Source organism: Euleptes europaea, chromosome 4, assembly GCF_029931775.1.
Source record: "Euleptes europaea isolate rEulEur1 chromosome 4, rEulEur1.hap1, whole genome shotgun sequence".
In the NCBI taxonomy this organism is placed as follows: domain Eukaryota; kingdom Metazoa; phylum Chordata; class Lepidosauria; order Squamata; family Sphaerodactylidae; genus Euleptes; species Euleptes europaea.
Window position 1 is genome coordinate 71,052,426 of NC_079315.1, and position 16,435 is coordinate 71,068,860.

At 42.5% G+C, this 16,435-nt stretch overlaps 1 protein-coding gene across 2 annotated transcripts in view; it reads left to right on the forward strand.

Annotated features, from left to right (window-relative positions):
- Positions 1-16,435, forward strand: part of MCC (MCC regulator of WNT signaling pathway) — a 249,633-nt gene that overhangs the window by 65,387 nt on the left and 167,811 nt on the right. The window lies entirely within an intron of this gene.

Genomic DNA, 16,435 nt, shown 5'->3' on the forward strand with positions numbered 1-16,435 from the left:
TGTAACATAGGTGATTTCATTAAGGCACGTGTAGATGCAATATATATTGTTTTACCTGGCAGAAATAGTAAGTCCTGGGAAGTTATTTTTCCTTGGTGACAAAGAATTGTTTTTAAACCTTACCTTAGCTATTGTAAATCTATACTGTGTTTGCTGTCAGATTTCTAAAAATTCCCGAATTCTCTAACTAAGGCTTCAATCATAAACAATTACTTGGGGAAAGTCCTCTTGAAATCAGTAGGACTTACTTCTGAGTAAACATGCATCATTTGGAGCTCCGTGTCCTTGTAACTCCTGAGATTTGGTGACTTTAGGTAGACTGGAACACATCATAATGAGTGATTTGAAATGCCTTCAAATAAATCACAGGACACAGCCTGCAATGTATGTTAAGTTTTAAGAATATTTCATATGAATATGTCATGTTTTAAACTGTTTGTTTTGGATATGCAATTTTTATTCTGTAGTACGTGCTTATAAGCAAATGGTTGCAACTATACAGAGGGTTTTTTTTCCTTCTTGGCATCCTGCTGCAAGGAATCCCCCCTCTTCAGTGTTTTCCACGCAGCATTCCACACAGCTCCGTGGACATTGATGTCTTGCTGTGTTAGGATTTCTGGCTGTTGTGCTGTTGGTCAAGAAAGGAATACTGCATGAAACAGAGCTGAAATGGTTAAAGTGCCAGAAAAACTATTTCCTGTCAAGTTTGGGAAGGAGAGAGGTGGGTGAGGAAGAAGAGGACTGAGGGTCAGTAGCAGACCCGTTTCACCCAGTTTCTCTTTACAGTATTTTATTAAGTCTTCATTTTACAGTAATAAAATAATGAGAGCTTTCGATTATAGCTAGAAGTTCTTCAAACCTGTCTATTCAGCATAAAGACCTCAGGCACTTTCCCAGTTTGCTCCAGCATCCTTGGCCAAAACTATCCTCTTTGTTTGGAACTGCTGTTGTATGGGATGCAGAATGCTGGCTATTTGCTTCCTTCAGAAGTATATCCTGTTTCAGATTTTTAAAAAACTTAACACATAATTTTTAAATAAAAGCTGCATAAGATGTACTTTAGTGTCTCTATAGTACCTGCTTGAGGTAAGATTCAGTTCTGACCTTGACCATTCGTAAAGGAATGCAGACCTAAAATCTGCCTATAATATTGTTGAGATCAGGCTAGAGTTCTTGCATTGCACTTATTTCTGAGGACCTGTTTATAGAAGGAAAGGTATCCTTGTTGCTTTCCTATTTATCCATCACACCTCTCTAGTCCATCTGTACATAGAAAATTGTTAAACAGGGGGCAATAACATGAATACTTCCCAAGCTGTTATATCTCCCTTGTGATATAGCTGTGCTAGCCAGTCTTAAGAATATGTGTTAGCCATGGTGACACCAGCAATGGTTTGTGCTGCTGTAGTTAAGCAGAATCTTATGCTTGGCAAGCAGGGCAGAGCTATCTAAATCTGCTCAGTTTTAACAGGTAAATACACGAGAAGCAGGTGGTCACACTGATGTTTCGTGGATGCATGCACTGATTTAGCATGCATGTAGGTGATCTGTCACTCGTGTTAGTGGTGGTGACTGCTACTGCTGCTGCTCTGCCAGCATTGGGGATGTGTACTAGTATTGCTAACAATGAAGTTGTGTCAGAATTGGAATTCTTAAAGTCAAAACTCAGTAGGCAGCAAAGTCCTGGAATACCAGGTAATTAATTGTTGTTTTTTTAGTTAGGTTGCGGGGAAGGTAAATTCTGGCTGGGTATTTTGCTGGTAGCTTTGCAATGCACAGCAATTGAATTGTTGATACAAAGAGTATGTCTGTGAAATCTACCACACAAAAAATGTAATGTTCTCTGTCCCCCTGACATTGCAGGAATAGAATTTGTTTATTTTCTTTGTTATGCAAATCTAACACACCTCAATATACTTCTTCTGGCCTCAAGTGTATGTTTAGTACTGATCCCCCCTCCCCCGATTTTAATAATGGATATCCTTTCTAGGATTACATGTGGAGATCGTGATTTTAAACTGTTTTCCACATTTTTTTGCATAATTGAATTTGTAGTAAAAAGCTTATAGATAAGAATCACTTGAGATTTAACTTCACTAATCTATGAATGGGTGATTAATTTAAGTCCTATGTGTGCTTTCTTTTGTGTGGTTTGTTGACATATGTAAGTTGCTGTGTCATCATGGCAGGATACTGCTTATCTCCTCCATCTTTACTTCTTTGCTTCCAGACTAATTCTCCTTCTTTTCCTTCTCCCTCTCCTTTCAATGTGATTGCTCTCTTGAACCTTTTAGTTGCATGCCCTTGGCCAGCTGCAGACATGGAAGACCCTGGCTTTGGCTAGACTCCTAGGTTTATACTATCCTATTGCATGTCCCTTTGCAGTAACATCGCTTTATGTACAAGTAGCTTGATTTTCTCATGAACTTAAAGTGTTTAATATTTTAATGTCAAAATGAATTTCAGGCAAATATACTCCTGTCTCTCAGCATGCATGATTAGGAATGTCAATAGGCTCATACTTGCTACAGTCAACAAGTATTTGGATGTAAGTCAGTTAAGATACAAGAGGGACCAATCAACAGGAAGCTGAAATTGGTTCCTTATTCCCAGTTCGTTCCCTATTCCCAGTTCCTTATTGACATTTGCTAGTTCCTGAATCACTTTGAGGACATTTCAAAAGCTCTGCACCCCAAAATATGGATTGGACCACCACATATCATACACCCCCACATTCAGGGGACCGTGCCCTTCGAGAAGGCGCATGCTGGGTCCTGGTCCAAAGTTCGGTTCTTGTGCCAGCGGCTCCCAAGTGGGGTGCCCCCAGGACAGATGCCCATACAGACCCTGCACCCCAAAATAATCTTTGGACCACCCCAAATGACACATCACCACACTCCAGAGACTGTCCCCTCCAAGAAGACATACAGCGGTGCCCGGTCCAAACATCGGTTCTGGTGCCATTGGCTTCTTTTTGGGTCCCCCCCCCAGAAACCTGTATTGCTAAGAGGTTTTGAATAAGGAACTGGAGCTCTGCACCCCAAAATATGGATTGGACCACCACATATCATACACCCCCACATTCAGGGGACTGTGCCCTTCCAGATGGCACATGCTGGGTCCTGGTCCAAAGTCCGGTTCTTGTGCCAGCGGCTCCCAAGTGGGGTGATCCAGGACATATGCCCATACAGACCCTGCACACCAAAATAATCTTTGGACCACCCCAAATGACACATCCCCACACTCCAGAGACTGTCCCCTCCAAGAAGACATACAGTGGTGCCCGGTCCAAACACCGGTTCTGATGCAATTGACTTCTTTTTGGGCCCCCCCCCAGACACCTGTATTGCAAAGAGGTTTTGAATAAGGAACTGGAGCTCTGCACCCCAAAATATGGATTGGACCACCACATATCATACACCCCCACATTCAGGGGACTGTGCCCTTCGAGAAGGCACATGTTGGGTCCTGGTCCAAAGTCCGATTCTTGTGCCAGCAGCTCCCAAGTGAGGTGCCCCCAGGACCAAGGCACATGCAGACACTGGGGCTCAGCTGCACCCCAAAATAATCTTTGGACCACTCCAAATGACACATCCCCACACTCCAGAGACTGTCCCCTCCAAGAAGACATACAGCGGTGCCCGGTCCAAACACCGGTTCTGGTGCCACGGGCTTCTTTTTGGGTCCAACCCCCCCAGAAACCTGTATTGCAAAGAGGTTTTGAATAAGGAACTGGAGCTCTGCACCCCAAAATATGGATTGGACCACCACATATCATACACCCCCATATTCAGGGGACTGTGCCCTTCGAGATGGCGCATGCTGGGTCCTGGTCCAAAGTCCGATTCTTGTGCCAGCAGCTCCCAAGTGAGGTGCCCCCAGGACCAAGGCACATGCAGACACTGGGGCTCAGCTGCATCCCAAAATAATCTTTGGACCACCCCAAATGACACATCCCCACACTACAGAGACTGTCCCCTCCAAGAAGACATACAGCGGTGCCCGGTCCAAACACCGGTTCTGGTGCCATTGGCTTCTTTTTGGGTCCCCCCCCCAGAAACCTGTATTGCAAAGAGGTTTTGAATAAGGAACTGCAGCTCTGCACCCCAAAATATGAATTGGACCACCAAATATAATACACCCTTACATTCAGGGGACTGTGACCTTCCAGCTGGCACATGCTGGGTCCTGGTCCAAAGTCCGGTTCTTGTACCAGCGGCTCCCAAGTGGGGTGACCCAGGACAGATGCCCATACAGACACTGCACCCCAAAATAATCTTTGGACCATCCCAAACGACACATCCCCACACTCCAGAGACTGTCCCCTCCAAGAAGACATACAGCGGTGCCCGGTCCAAACACCGGTTCTGGTGCCATGGGCTTCTTTTTGGGTCCAACCCCCCCAGAAACCTGTATTGCAAAGAGGTTTTGAATAAGGAACTGGAGCTCTGCACCCCAAAATATGGATTGGACCACCACATATCATACACCCCCACATTCAGGGGACTGTGCCCTTTGAGAAGGCGCATGCTGGGTCCTGGTCCAAAGTCCGATTCTTGTGCCATACAGTGGACATACAGTTGTGCTCGGTCCACACACTGGTTCTTGTACCACCTGTTTCTATTTGTGGATGGCTCCTGAAAATCTTGTATTGTGAAGAAATGTTTTGGACATTTGTGAGCCTTCTGCACCCCAAAATTAAGTTTTGAGCACCACATATCATACACCTCATATCATACATTCAGAGTACTGTGAACTTCAAGGGGGTACGTGCTGGGTCCTGGGACAAAGGCCGATTCTTCTGCCAGCTGCTCTTAAGTGTGGTGGCTCCAGGACAAATGAGAAGTTATCAGCCCCCTTAGCATATGTGTTAAAGGTCCACTTGCAGGTGACTTAGTAACTGACAGCAGTTACCTAAGTAATTACTATTCTATTCAGGGATCTTGGAATCATTCCTTCTTCCTGGGAAAACTCCACCCAAAACCATTTCACTCATCTGGAAATGTATAGCTAATACTTAACAGTACTTTTTCCGAATAATCTGGGTATTCTGCGTCTCTGTTTCTATCACCTGTCCTTTCTAACTAAATGTTCAAAGGTAATATAAAAGTTCATTGTCCCTGGCAATGTTTAGTTGCCAGTGAAGGTTGTGTTAGAACAGTCGCAATGTCTAGAGTGAAAAGCTCTGTCTCTCAGCTTTCCTATCCTCAAATGTAGTTCCCTCAGTGGTTTAATGTGGTCCAATTCATATTTTGGGGTGCAGAGCTCCAGTTCCTTATTCAAAACCTCTTTGCAATACAGGTTTCTGGGGGGGAGTGGACCCAAAAAGAAGCCAATGGCACCAGAACCAGTGTTTGGACCGGGCACCGCTGTATGTCTTCTTGAAGGGGATATTCAAAATCCAAAGATTATTTTGGGGTGCAGGGTCTGTATGGGCATGTGTCCTGGGTCACCCCACTTGGGAGCCGCTGGCACAAGAACCGGACTTTGGACCAGGACCCAGCATGCGCCATCTGGAAGGGCACAGTCCCCTGAATGTGGGGGTGTATGATATGTGGTGGTCCAATCCATGTCTTGGGGTGCAGAGCTTTTGAAATGTCCTCAAAATCATTCAGGAACTAGGAAATGTGAATAAGGAACTGGGAATAGGGAATGAACTGGGAATAAGGAACCAACTTCAGCCTCCTCCAATCAACTGCAAAATAGACAGGAAGGAACACCTGTATAGAAAAAGACAGCAAATTAATTTTTTATAGTCATAATTTTAAAGCGGGTTTGACCAGGTTTGCTACATGAGGAAGTTTTATGGCCATCAATTTTCAAACAGTGTGCAAATCCAACTTACTTGAATTGCAAAGACCATTTTTCTTGAAGGAGAAACAGACTGAGAATGAAGGATGTTGTCTCTTACAGAGTTGTTGTTGTGTTTTCTTGGATATTCCTGACTTCATTTAGAGAGCTACTAAAATTCAGATTTAGAAATTAATTTTAAAGCAGTGCATACTTGCTGCTGATTTCAGTTTGTGGCTTTTTCCTGTTTAGCCACTAATGTGCTTCAGTGATGAAATTGCAGAGAAAAAAAGTCTTGATGTGAAGGCATGATTGTGTCTGGATTCCTTTTGCCTATGATCCAGGAGTTCCTAGTATGCATTTTGTATAATTAAGTAATAGTATAGTTGTAGTATTCTGCGGTGTTTTGCTGTTGTAATAGCATTGTTTTCAGGGAACTAATTTTATTATGGATATGGCATTCTAAATGTCAGGGCAGTAATTTATGATAAGCACCCCCAATTTAAAGAGTTCGACATATTATAAATAGCTAAGCTCTTGTGAGGGAGAGGAGGGACAAAAACATTTCCTCCCATTCTACAAGCTCTCAGGGGCCTGAGAAGACTAGTTTTTCCTCTCCCCTTCCTTTGACCAACGTGTACCGCTCTCAGCGTTCTGTGCCTTCTGGAACAAATTCAGTCTTCAATAGGCTGTGTGTGGGGGAGGTCTCTTTCTTTTGATTTACAGAGTCATTTTTTCCTGCATACCTTGGGAATCCCCAGGGTATGGAGATACTCATACCTTCCTTTTCTGTAGTTTTTCTGCTTTCATGATTGGCATGAACCACCCACTTCACTGTTAGATATAGTGACAAGCTGGGGGCCTGCAAGGAATTGCTGTAGTGAGGGGCAGTTAACAAATTCTCCCATACAAGCTCCCTTTTGAATTGTTTGATCTCTCAGGGATTTGAGCAGGCCCATTACCCAGTCTGTTCTTCCCCCCCGCCCCCCCCTAAAAACTGACTGTCAGCATTCTGTGCTTGTTGGGGTGACCCCACATGTTTTAGGGAGGAGGTATATAAATATGGACTTTGTTTGATTTATTAAAACATTTATCACTTCCTTTTTATTATTCCAGTTTTCAAGAGAGATCCTCTGAAGCCCAACCTGAGTGTACAGAAAACTTCTCTCAGTAATTCTCAGTGAAACATATTGCAACTGTATGAAAAGTTTTCCTTTGATCATTGTTAAGGGCTGCATTGAGGCATCATAATTAGCTATGGTTTTATTAAACCTTGATTTGTTGCTACAGCTGAATTTTTGTAGTGCAGCAAACCATGCATAATGATAAGTGCTAAATCAGGATTTCAATCTAGTGTTTATAGCTTGAAAGATTGTCGTGATTTGTTGTGGTGTCTCAATCAGCTAATTTGTTGAGTTGTACAATCCTTGTGGCCTCCTGGATACAGAGAAAGCAGTGTGGAGTAGATGGAAAACATAATTTATTTATTTCAATTATGTCCCACCTTTTTCCCCAGCAGAGACTCACAGTGGCTTACAGTGTTCTGATTTCCTTTGTTCTTTCTTCACAACAACAACCATGTAAGTTTGGCTGAGAGCACGTGAATGGCCTAGGTTCTCCTAGCAAGCAGCTTTTGAATATCACTGGCAGTTTCTGAATCCCCTCCCTCTCCCTTCCAAGCACATCTCCCCAGACCTGTCCCTTTGCTGCAATGTAATTTACAAAAGCCCTGACCTGGATGGCCCAGGCTAGCCTGATCTCATCAGATCTCAGAAGCTAAGCAGGGTCGGCCCTGGTTAGTATTTGGATGAGAGACCACCAAGGAATACCAGGGTTGCTGTGCAGAGGAAGGCACTGGCAAACCACCTCTGTTAGTATCTTGCCATGAAAACCCCAAAAGGGGTCGCCATAAGTCGGCTGCGACTTGACGGCACTTTACACACACACATAATTTACAAAAGGCTTTAGGAAGGGAGAGGATGCAGTGAGACAGAAGAGCTCACTTCATAACAGTATTAATTGAATATATCAACACTCAATTACGCAAAAAATGAATTTGTTATAAATTCCCCTTGTGTCCATAAACAAATAGCTTTTTCCTTTATTTCATAAAAAAAAAGTTTATGGAATGCAGTTAAATGGTGGGTGAGGATCTGTAGGCAGGAAGAGTGAAGGCACTAAAACAGGCTTGCACAACTTGTAACCTGTGAAATCAATTGTGGCTCATCAGGCATTAGGGCGGGCATGTGGCGTTCAGTCAGCCTTCTATTTTTGTTGCCCATCTAATTCTGAAAAATAGGAGCCTGCTCTAATGTATAGAACTGCAGATGAAACTGTAAAGGGGCCCCTCGCTGATAGCATCATGAAAATTTTCAAAGTGGCTTGCCCTGTCCTGTTGCAGTCAACCAACAGCAGGTGACCTGCATACATAACGATTGTTTAATAGCAGTCAGGCAGTGTAGAGGTGCTCAGGACACCAGCTGGAGATTCTTGTGGGAGGCAGGCAAGAAATCAAGAAGCAGCCACATGGTGATTTTGACACAACCCTAGGTTTGTACACCTCATGGTTTACCATGAAATATGAATGCCACTGAATACCATGACAGAGCCAAAGAACAGAGGAGTGGTTACAAGTCACATGAAGTGATGATGCTATCTAGGGTTGGCCATTTGCTTGGTCAAACAAGATTTGGTTCAGTATTTTTGAAGTATTTTATTATAACAGCAAGCTACTTTAATTAACAAGTGTTCGTACTTATGGTAATTGTAACAACTATTTGGTGAATTGTGAGGCAATGAAATTATTTTACTTAAATGGAATGAGTTATTGTAACTTCATCCATTTTAGATAAGGAATGCATTAATATGAACGATTCCCTGAACTTTTCTTTGATTTATATCCTAGAACACCAGGATCCAGTCACATAAAATCTGAAAGAAAGCACAGTAACAGCAACTATTGGGGGGGAGGGGAGTCCATTTTTAAAGACCGATGTGTGAGTAGGCGGCATAACAACTTTTCCTGTTTGGGGATGCCTGGTGCAGCAGGTGGCCAGTAGGGGCTAGGCGTGCCCTTCCTGACCTTGTTAGCAAATGACATAATCGTGAAATAAACTGCTAACTAGAAAGTGGCATTTTTTAAAATATTGTCGAAGGCTTTCACGGTCAGAGTTCATTGGTTCTTGTAGGTTATCCGGGCTGTGTAACCGTGGTCTTGGAATTTTCTTTCCTGACGTTTCGCCAGCAACTGTGGCAGGCATCTTCAGAGTAGTAACACTGAAGGACAGTGTCTCTCAGTGTCAAGGGTGTAGAAAGAGTAATATATAGTCAGAAAGGGGTTGGGTTTGAGCTGAGTATTGTCCTGCAAAAGTATTGTCCTGTAAGTATCAAGATAATGTGCTAATGAGGGTATGGTATGTTAATATGGAACCATTGTATCCTGAAGTGATCTGTTAATGTGTGTAATCCAAAACTAATCTGTATGGCTATTGTTGAATGTTGTCTTTGTCTGGAGGTGTTTCAGGGCAGGAAGCCAAGCCTTATTCATTCTTAAACTCTCCTCTTTTCTGTTAAAGTTGTGCTGATGTTTGTGAATTTCAATGGCTTCTCTGTGCAATCTGACAAAATAGTTGGTAGAATTGTCCAGTCTTTCAGTGTCTTGGAATAAGACCCTGTGTCCTGTTTGTGTCAGTCCATGTTCAGCCACTGCTGATTTCTCAGGTTGGCCAAGTCTGCAGTATCTTTCATGTTCTTTTATCCTTGTTTGTATGCTGCGTTTTGTGGTCCCGATGTAAACTTCTCCACAGCTGCAAGGTATACGATATACTCCTGCAGAGGTGAGACCCCCTCACCTCTGCAGGAGTATATCGTATACCTTGCAGCTGTGGAGAAGTTTACATCGGGACCACAAAACGCAGCATACAAACAAGGATAAAAGAACATGAAAGATACTGCAGACTTGGCCAACCTGAGAAATCAGCAGTGGCTGAACATGGACTGACACAAACAGGACACAGGGTCTTATTCCAAGACACTGAAAGACTGGACAATTCTACCAACTATTTTGTCAGATTGCACAGAGAAGCCATTGAAATTCACAAACATCAGCACAACTTTAACAGAAAAGAGGAGAGTTTAAGAATGAATAAGGCTTGGCTTCCTGCCCTGAAACACCTCCAGACAAAGACAACATTCAACAATAGCCATACAGATTAGTTTTGGATTACACACATTAACAGATCACTTCAGGATACAATGGTTCCATATTAACATACCATACCCTCATTAGCACATTATCTTGATACTTACAGGACAATACTTTTGCAGGACAATACTCAGCTCAAACCCAACCCCTTTCTGACTATATATTACTCTTTCTACACCCTTGACACTGAGAGACACTGTCCTTCAGTGTTACTACTCTGAAGATGCCTGCCACAGTTGCTGGCGAAACGTCAGGAAAGAAAATTCCAAGACCACGGTTACACAGCCCGGATAACCTACAAGAACCAATGGCATTTTTTAATTCATGGAATATTTTACAATTATTTTTCTACAACAAAACAATAGCTAGCCAACTTAGAATACTTGACTGGTCAGCTGACTGACATGCAAACTGTAATGCTTCTTAATACACAGTGCTGTTCTGGCTTTCCCTTTGCTTCTGTAAGGGTAACTGAGAATGTAAGAAAATTATATAGCATTAACATGGAAAAGACTAAAGTTCTATGGATTTTGCATGGTGGACTTTTGGTGTTAAGAGAAGAAATGCTTGAGGGAAAGGCTACAATACCAAAAATACTTTTACAAGAATGAAAAATAGTATTCCAGTTTTTTGGGACAGATCACAATGGGTAGCTGTGTTAGTTCGTCAATAGCAGTAGAAAAGAACAAGAGTCCAGTAGCACCTTAAAGAATAACAAGATTTCTGGCAGAGTATGAGCTTTCGTGAGCCACACCTCACTTCTTTTTGGGATGTTTTGGATATGAACTTCATGGGTCTTTTATGCATGGCTGTTTTACTCACTGTCACCCCTTCAACGACTTTGGGTCTTCATTTGGATTATGCATGCCGTTTCTGATCGTCAGAGGTCACCTCACTCTCCCACTGCGTTTCCCTGCATTTTGCCCGTGTTTTGAGGGACCTGTTTTATCTTGAATGTGAAGACACGGGGAAATGCAGGGAAATGCTTGGGGAGAGTGAAGCAACCTCTGACGGTTGGAAACGGCATGCATAATCCAGAAAAAGACCCGAAGTCGTCAGAGTGGTGATGGTGAATGAAATAGCCATGCTTAAAAGACCATAGACAAGAGATTCCAATTCCCACTCATGACTGCTAGACATTGGGAGACGCAGAGAAAGGCAGCTTCTGAAGATTTAAGTAACTCGATTTGCCCCAAGTCATGGATGTGGCTCATTAGATGAGCCGTAAGTAGAACAAATATTAGTAGGGACAGAGAGCAGTGGGATGTGTTCAGTTAGCAAACATAATTTATTTCCCCTAGCTTGATGAGCATTTCTGAACCCTTTCCAAGACATGATTTTACTTGTTTAAAGTGATGTGGCATACAGGAAAAGAAGTGTCATGCCTCAACTGGGAACAGGTTTTGTATGTATTTCAGGCTGGGGGGAAATATCACAGGTATATTGTGTTGTTCTTCTTTGTACTGTGAAGCTTGTCTGTCCTGTTTTTTTGTAATGAAGAACAGACTATGTCAAAACTCTGGATCATATTATAATTGGGGCATCTTACCCAGCACTACCTTCTCATCTTGGTATCCATTCTGAATCTATTTTACAGTGGGCATCCCTGGCCTCTTCTTAAAGAACAAAACCACCAGGATTTATGATACAGAACTGTTGGTGAATGAGAAACCAGTGCTTTTAATCGTTATTACTTGCTGATATATAATTATACTGTCAACCACTTTAAAATAAGATTGTGAACTTGTATAGTCTTGTGGAAGTAGCCCTTCTGTGCTACTTAGAAATCTTAAAGCTAGAAAAAGCAGCCCTAGAACACTGGTTGCAGTGTTCCATGTTGGATCTGGAACAGGTAAATGTAATTATGATGCTGCTTAGCCTGTCCTCACATTACCCTAGCCATGTGGGGACTGCTGCACAGCTGAGGTGAAGCCCTGAACTGTGTGGGAAGAACCCACACTGCAGGTCCTTCCCAAGTCAGTCCTTGAGAACTGCATTAACACTGGCCTCAAGAGGAGCTGCAGCTGAGACTTTGGCCTCTAATGATAGTGATGGTAGTGTGGGAAGAAGCCAGTGGGGCCTGTTTTGTGGCCTGTGGGGGCAATGAGGGAGATGATGCTGGCTGGCCTGCTGGGCCCAGTGGCGCGGCTTGAAATGGCTGGAGAGGCCTCCGTGCACAAGTGGGTTTCCCTGCCTCACCCGGTGCTTGTTAACCTCCTCCTGGCCCCTTCCCTTCCCAGCCAATCAAGTTTTCTTAGCATAGTGGGGGGCAGGGCTGGCAGATCTCACCAAAGTGGGTTGGCCGTCCAGCCTCACACAAGGCAGCTATCAGCTCTTTGTGGCTCTCTTGGGCCTCAGTCAGCCTTGTGGCTTTTCTCATCCATCCTACTCCTTTTGCAGAATGTTTCGGGGGGTTGTTGCATCAGGTTGTTTTTCTTTTTCAAGTCTTTTAAGTTGTTTTCTGTTCTGTCATAACTGTACTGGGAGGTATCAACATGGGGCTGGATCCATTTGGGGGGGGAGTGGCCTGTGTGCCCATTTCCCCCCTCTTTGGGGATCCCCTTAAGGGATTTTTGGGTGAGGGCTTATGGGGGGCATGCTCAGCTTGGGGGCTGTTAAGGCACCCTCACTTTGGGGTGGTAGGGGAAACCATGCAGTGGCACCTGCCCAAGTTGAATCCTGCAAACTACCATCCTGCAGTGTCACCCTACCCAGCAGGCGGGCTCGAGTGTGTGTGTGTGTGTGTGGGGATACATCAGCCAGAAGGCAGGTCAGCCAATGCAGGGATCCACTGTGCCATGCTGTGCCAAGGTTCTGTCAGGTGCTGTACCAATAAAGTTATGGCCATTTCCATTCAAAAGGTTGTTGCGTCTTTACATGCCGTGGTGGGGGTGCCTCGCCATTTCTTCGCCCCTTCACCCCTAGGGATGCAATCAGCACAGCTGTGGCTTCCACACAAGTACCTGATCTTAATCATGAAATATCTCACAAAGTTGCCTGTTTCTCAACTTTAGTGTCCTGTATTATTTTTCACTAAAATGAAATAAAGTTTGTACGTTGTTTTTGCTCAAAGCGTATATACAGTTTCATCTGAATCAGATTTACATATTTGATTATTTATTGGATATGTGGCAGACATTTGGGGGAAGCGCCAATATACCTCACAAACTCAACAGATTCCGTATAAAGAAAAAGGTACTCTAAAGTCCTCATTTGTTAAACTGAAAGTGCATTTGTTAAACTGAAAGAATCATTCTTTTTACCTTAAGGACCTTTATTTTGGTTGCTGTGGATGAAACATTTACCATGTTTAGCCATACCCATATAATATGTTCTTTAGTGGGTTCCAAATCATGCTACAGCCACAATGATATATATATTGGTATCCATTAACTACTTGGCAGCCATGAGTAAATCTGGGCTGTTCACATCTCCTGCCTTATTTGGCACAAGACCAGAGGAAAAAATAATTTTTAAAAGCTTTCCTCTCTTCAGCTTGTGTATATTATCTAATAGGTAGGTCAATAAATTTTAATGGGTAGACCAATCAACTGATTGATAAGTTTGGGCCAAATATTTAATCAGTAGGGCTAAATACTCTAGTTTGTAACTTTCAGATTCTGATCTGAAAATTCTAGTGACCTTACATCAAAAGAATTGTAGGTTTTGGAATTGGCTTATGAGACAGATAAATAACTGTTGGATGTTCTCACAGGATCTGTATTCTTGTAGCGTTTCAGTCTTTTAACACTAATATGTATTCTTATGTGAATGTTTTCGCACACAATTATGCAAATTGTAACTCAAATAATATATAGTCTTGCAAAACATATGTGACGAGAGCAGCTTGGCAAAACCTGCAACACAGCATGACAGTGAGCAAAGGGTGCATGGGTGAAAACACTGCAGGCATTTCACTGAAAATAACAATATTTATTTTATTTACTTATTTAAACATGTATATGCTGCTTCTCAAGCCTGAAGCAGGACCTCAATACAATGTACCAAGATAACACCCATATTAAGACATACAAGAGGTACTCTCATAATAAAAGCAACAACATTTACAAGACATTTCATTCAAAACCACCCAAAAGAGAACAGGTTTATTGAAATTATAAAAAGGAAGAGGTAGCCCAGAAGAAACTTGTTTCAAAGTGTAGGGGTCATCACAGTAAAGGAGTGAGTCCTCTCTGAAGCCAGACGTGGTTGGGGAACGAATAGGGACCACCAAGAGAAATATGTTGGTGTCTACAAGGGGGCCCATATAGCCTGTTTCAGTATTGGCATAATCTGTGTGTGGTGAAACACTCCTGTAAAAAGGGAAGGTGTCATGCTTTCCACCCTCTGGAGTTCCTTAGATACCTCCCAAAGTTGCCTCACGTAATAAATTATAATAACGCAACAGATCGTGAATCAACATAGCAAAGTCAACAGAATCTGAGAGGGAGCCGCTTACCATATGAAGGTGCTTCTTCATAACTTCTGCTTTAGCAGCAATGCTAATTTTTTTCCACAGCAACTTGACCACAGCATCTGGACCTTGCCCATACATTGAAGCAAAGATGAGGCAAGAAGAACTATCTGAAATTCACCAGCAAAATTGATTTTTTTCCTGTAGCATGGCCTGGGAAAATAGCAATAAAAATGGACTGTGCTTTCATGGTTGGCGCAGTCCTAATTCTATGACTTTAGCATATGCAGAAGAAGTTTATTTTTATTATTATATTTACTTCATTTATACCCAACCTTTCTGTTCAGTGGGGACCCATAGGGGCTTACATCATTTTCCTCTCCTGCATTTTATCCACACAACAACCATGTGAGGTAGGTTAGACTAAGAGCATGGGATTGGTCCAAGGTCACCCAGCAAGCTTCCATGGTAAGGTGGGGAAAGACAACTATCTAATATTGCTTCATGTTACAAATGTCCATGGTTTAATGCCATGTTCATAAAATGTATAGTGTGTTCATCTGTTTATGTGAGTCTGAAAACCTTGCTTTGAATGAAATGAGTATTAGCAGTGTTTATTGCTTTTCAAATTGATATGTTCAGATTGCCTAGTTAATGAAGTCTTAGAAGTAGCATCTAAAGGGTTATCTAGTTTGAAAAATGAATATAAGTAGGATTTTTTTATGGTGGAGTTTATGGAGGGTAGCCAGGAAGTCTAGATAGCAATGTTAAAATTAGATGTTTCAAAGTATGGTTTAAATCAAATCCTGACTATTCTTAACTTAGCAAAATCTAATTGATTTCTTATTGTCTAAAATTGTGAACGCTTAAATATATTGTGAAGGGGAAATATACTTTTAAGTATACTTGTAAGAACAGCTTCCGTCTCAATCAAGGAGCTTACTAGCTGATCTTTGACCAGTCTGCCCTTTCATTCTAACCTACTTCACAGGTCTGTTTTGAGGGTAAAAGCATATGTGGGGAAGTGCTGTGTGTGCTACCCAGAGCTTCTTGGAAGACATGATAAAAATTGATTAGTTACCTGAGGGCCAAACAGGACATAACATGGCAGATACCTGTGACAGCTTCCTTATGACTTAAAAAACCAAGCAATTATGGAAGCACCACATTTCATTAGAGGAATGGGAAGCTATGATGGAGTACATTAACCCTCTTCCTAGGAGACCATTTTTTTTCTATAGACGGTGCACTCACTCGTTTTCCACCTCTAGGGGGGGAAAGTGTTGATTGTTTACATATCTCAAGAGGTGGAAATACTTGAGTATTGCAATTTTGAGCAAGAAAAACCCATTTTGGTTATTCCTCTCACTGACCATTCCTCCGATAGATTTACAGTCTTCATGGCTGCTGTTAATTAAAAGCAACAACAGTGAAAGGCTGCTATTACGTTTGTTATGTAATGTCTAGTTCAGCCCTCAAACAGTCTCCATTCTTTATTTTGATTTCATTTATTTATAAAATTTGTATGCCGCCTTTCTGCCATTACAAGGATCACAATTTAAAACACAATGTACTAAATCACATTTTTAAACCATTAGAACCAACCCCCCCCAACAAACATCATTAAAACAATTTAAAAACACAAGTTAAAATACAAACAGAACATTTAAAAAAATTAAACCTTTGGTTAGGAAGGAGGGATCACTGAGGGAATGCAAAATGAAACAAAAAAGTCTTCACCTGCTGGTGGAAGACGGCAACAGAAAGGGCAGATGAATTTCCCTAGGGAGAGCATTCCAGAGCTTTACAGCCCATTCCTGAGCTGAGGTGTATGGGGACGGCGGGGAAGAGGTGCAGCGGCACCTCTTCCAAAGCCGTTTCCCCAACACCGTTTTTTTTGTTTAACGGGCTTTTCACCCCTTTGAAAATAGCGAGGCTGTGCCTGCTAAATAGCAGGCACAGCAGCGCTGTTCCGGCCGCCAGCGCAAGTGGCAGAATGTGGTGAGGAAGTCGAGCAAGTGGCGGCT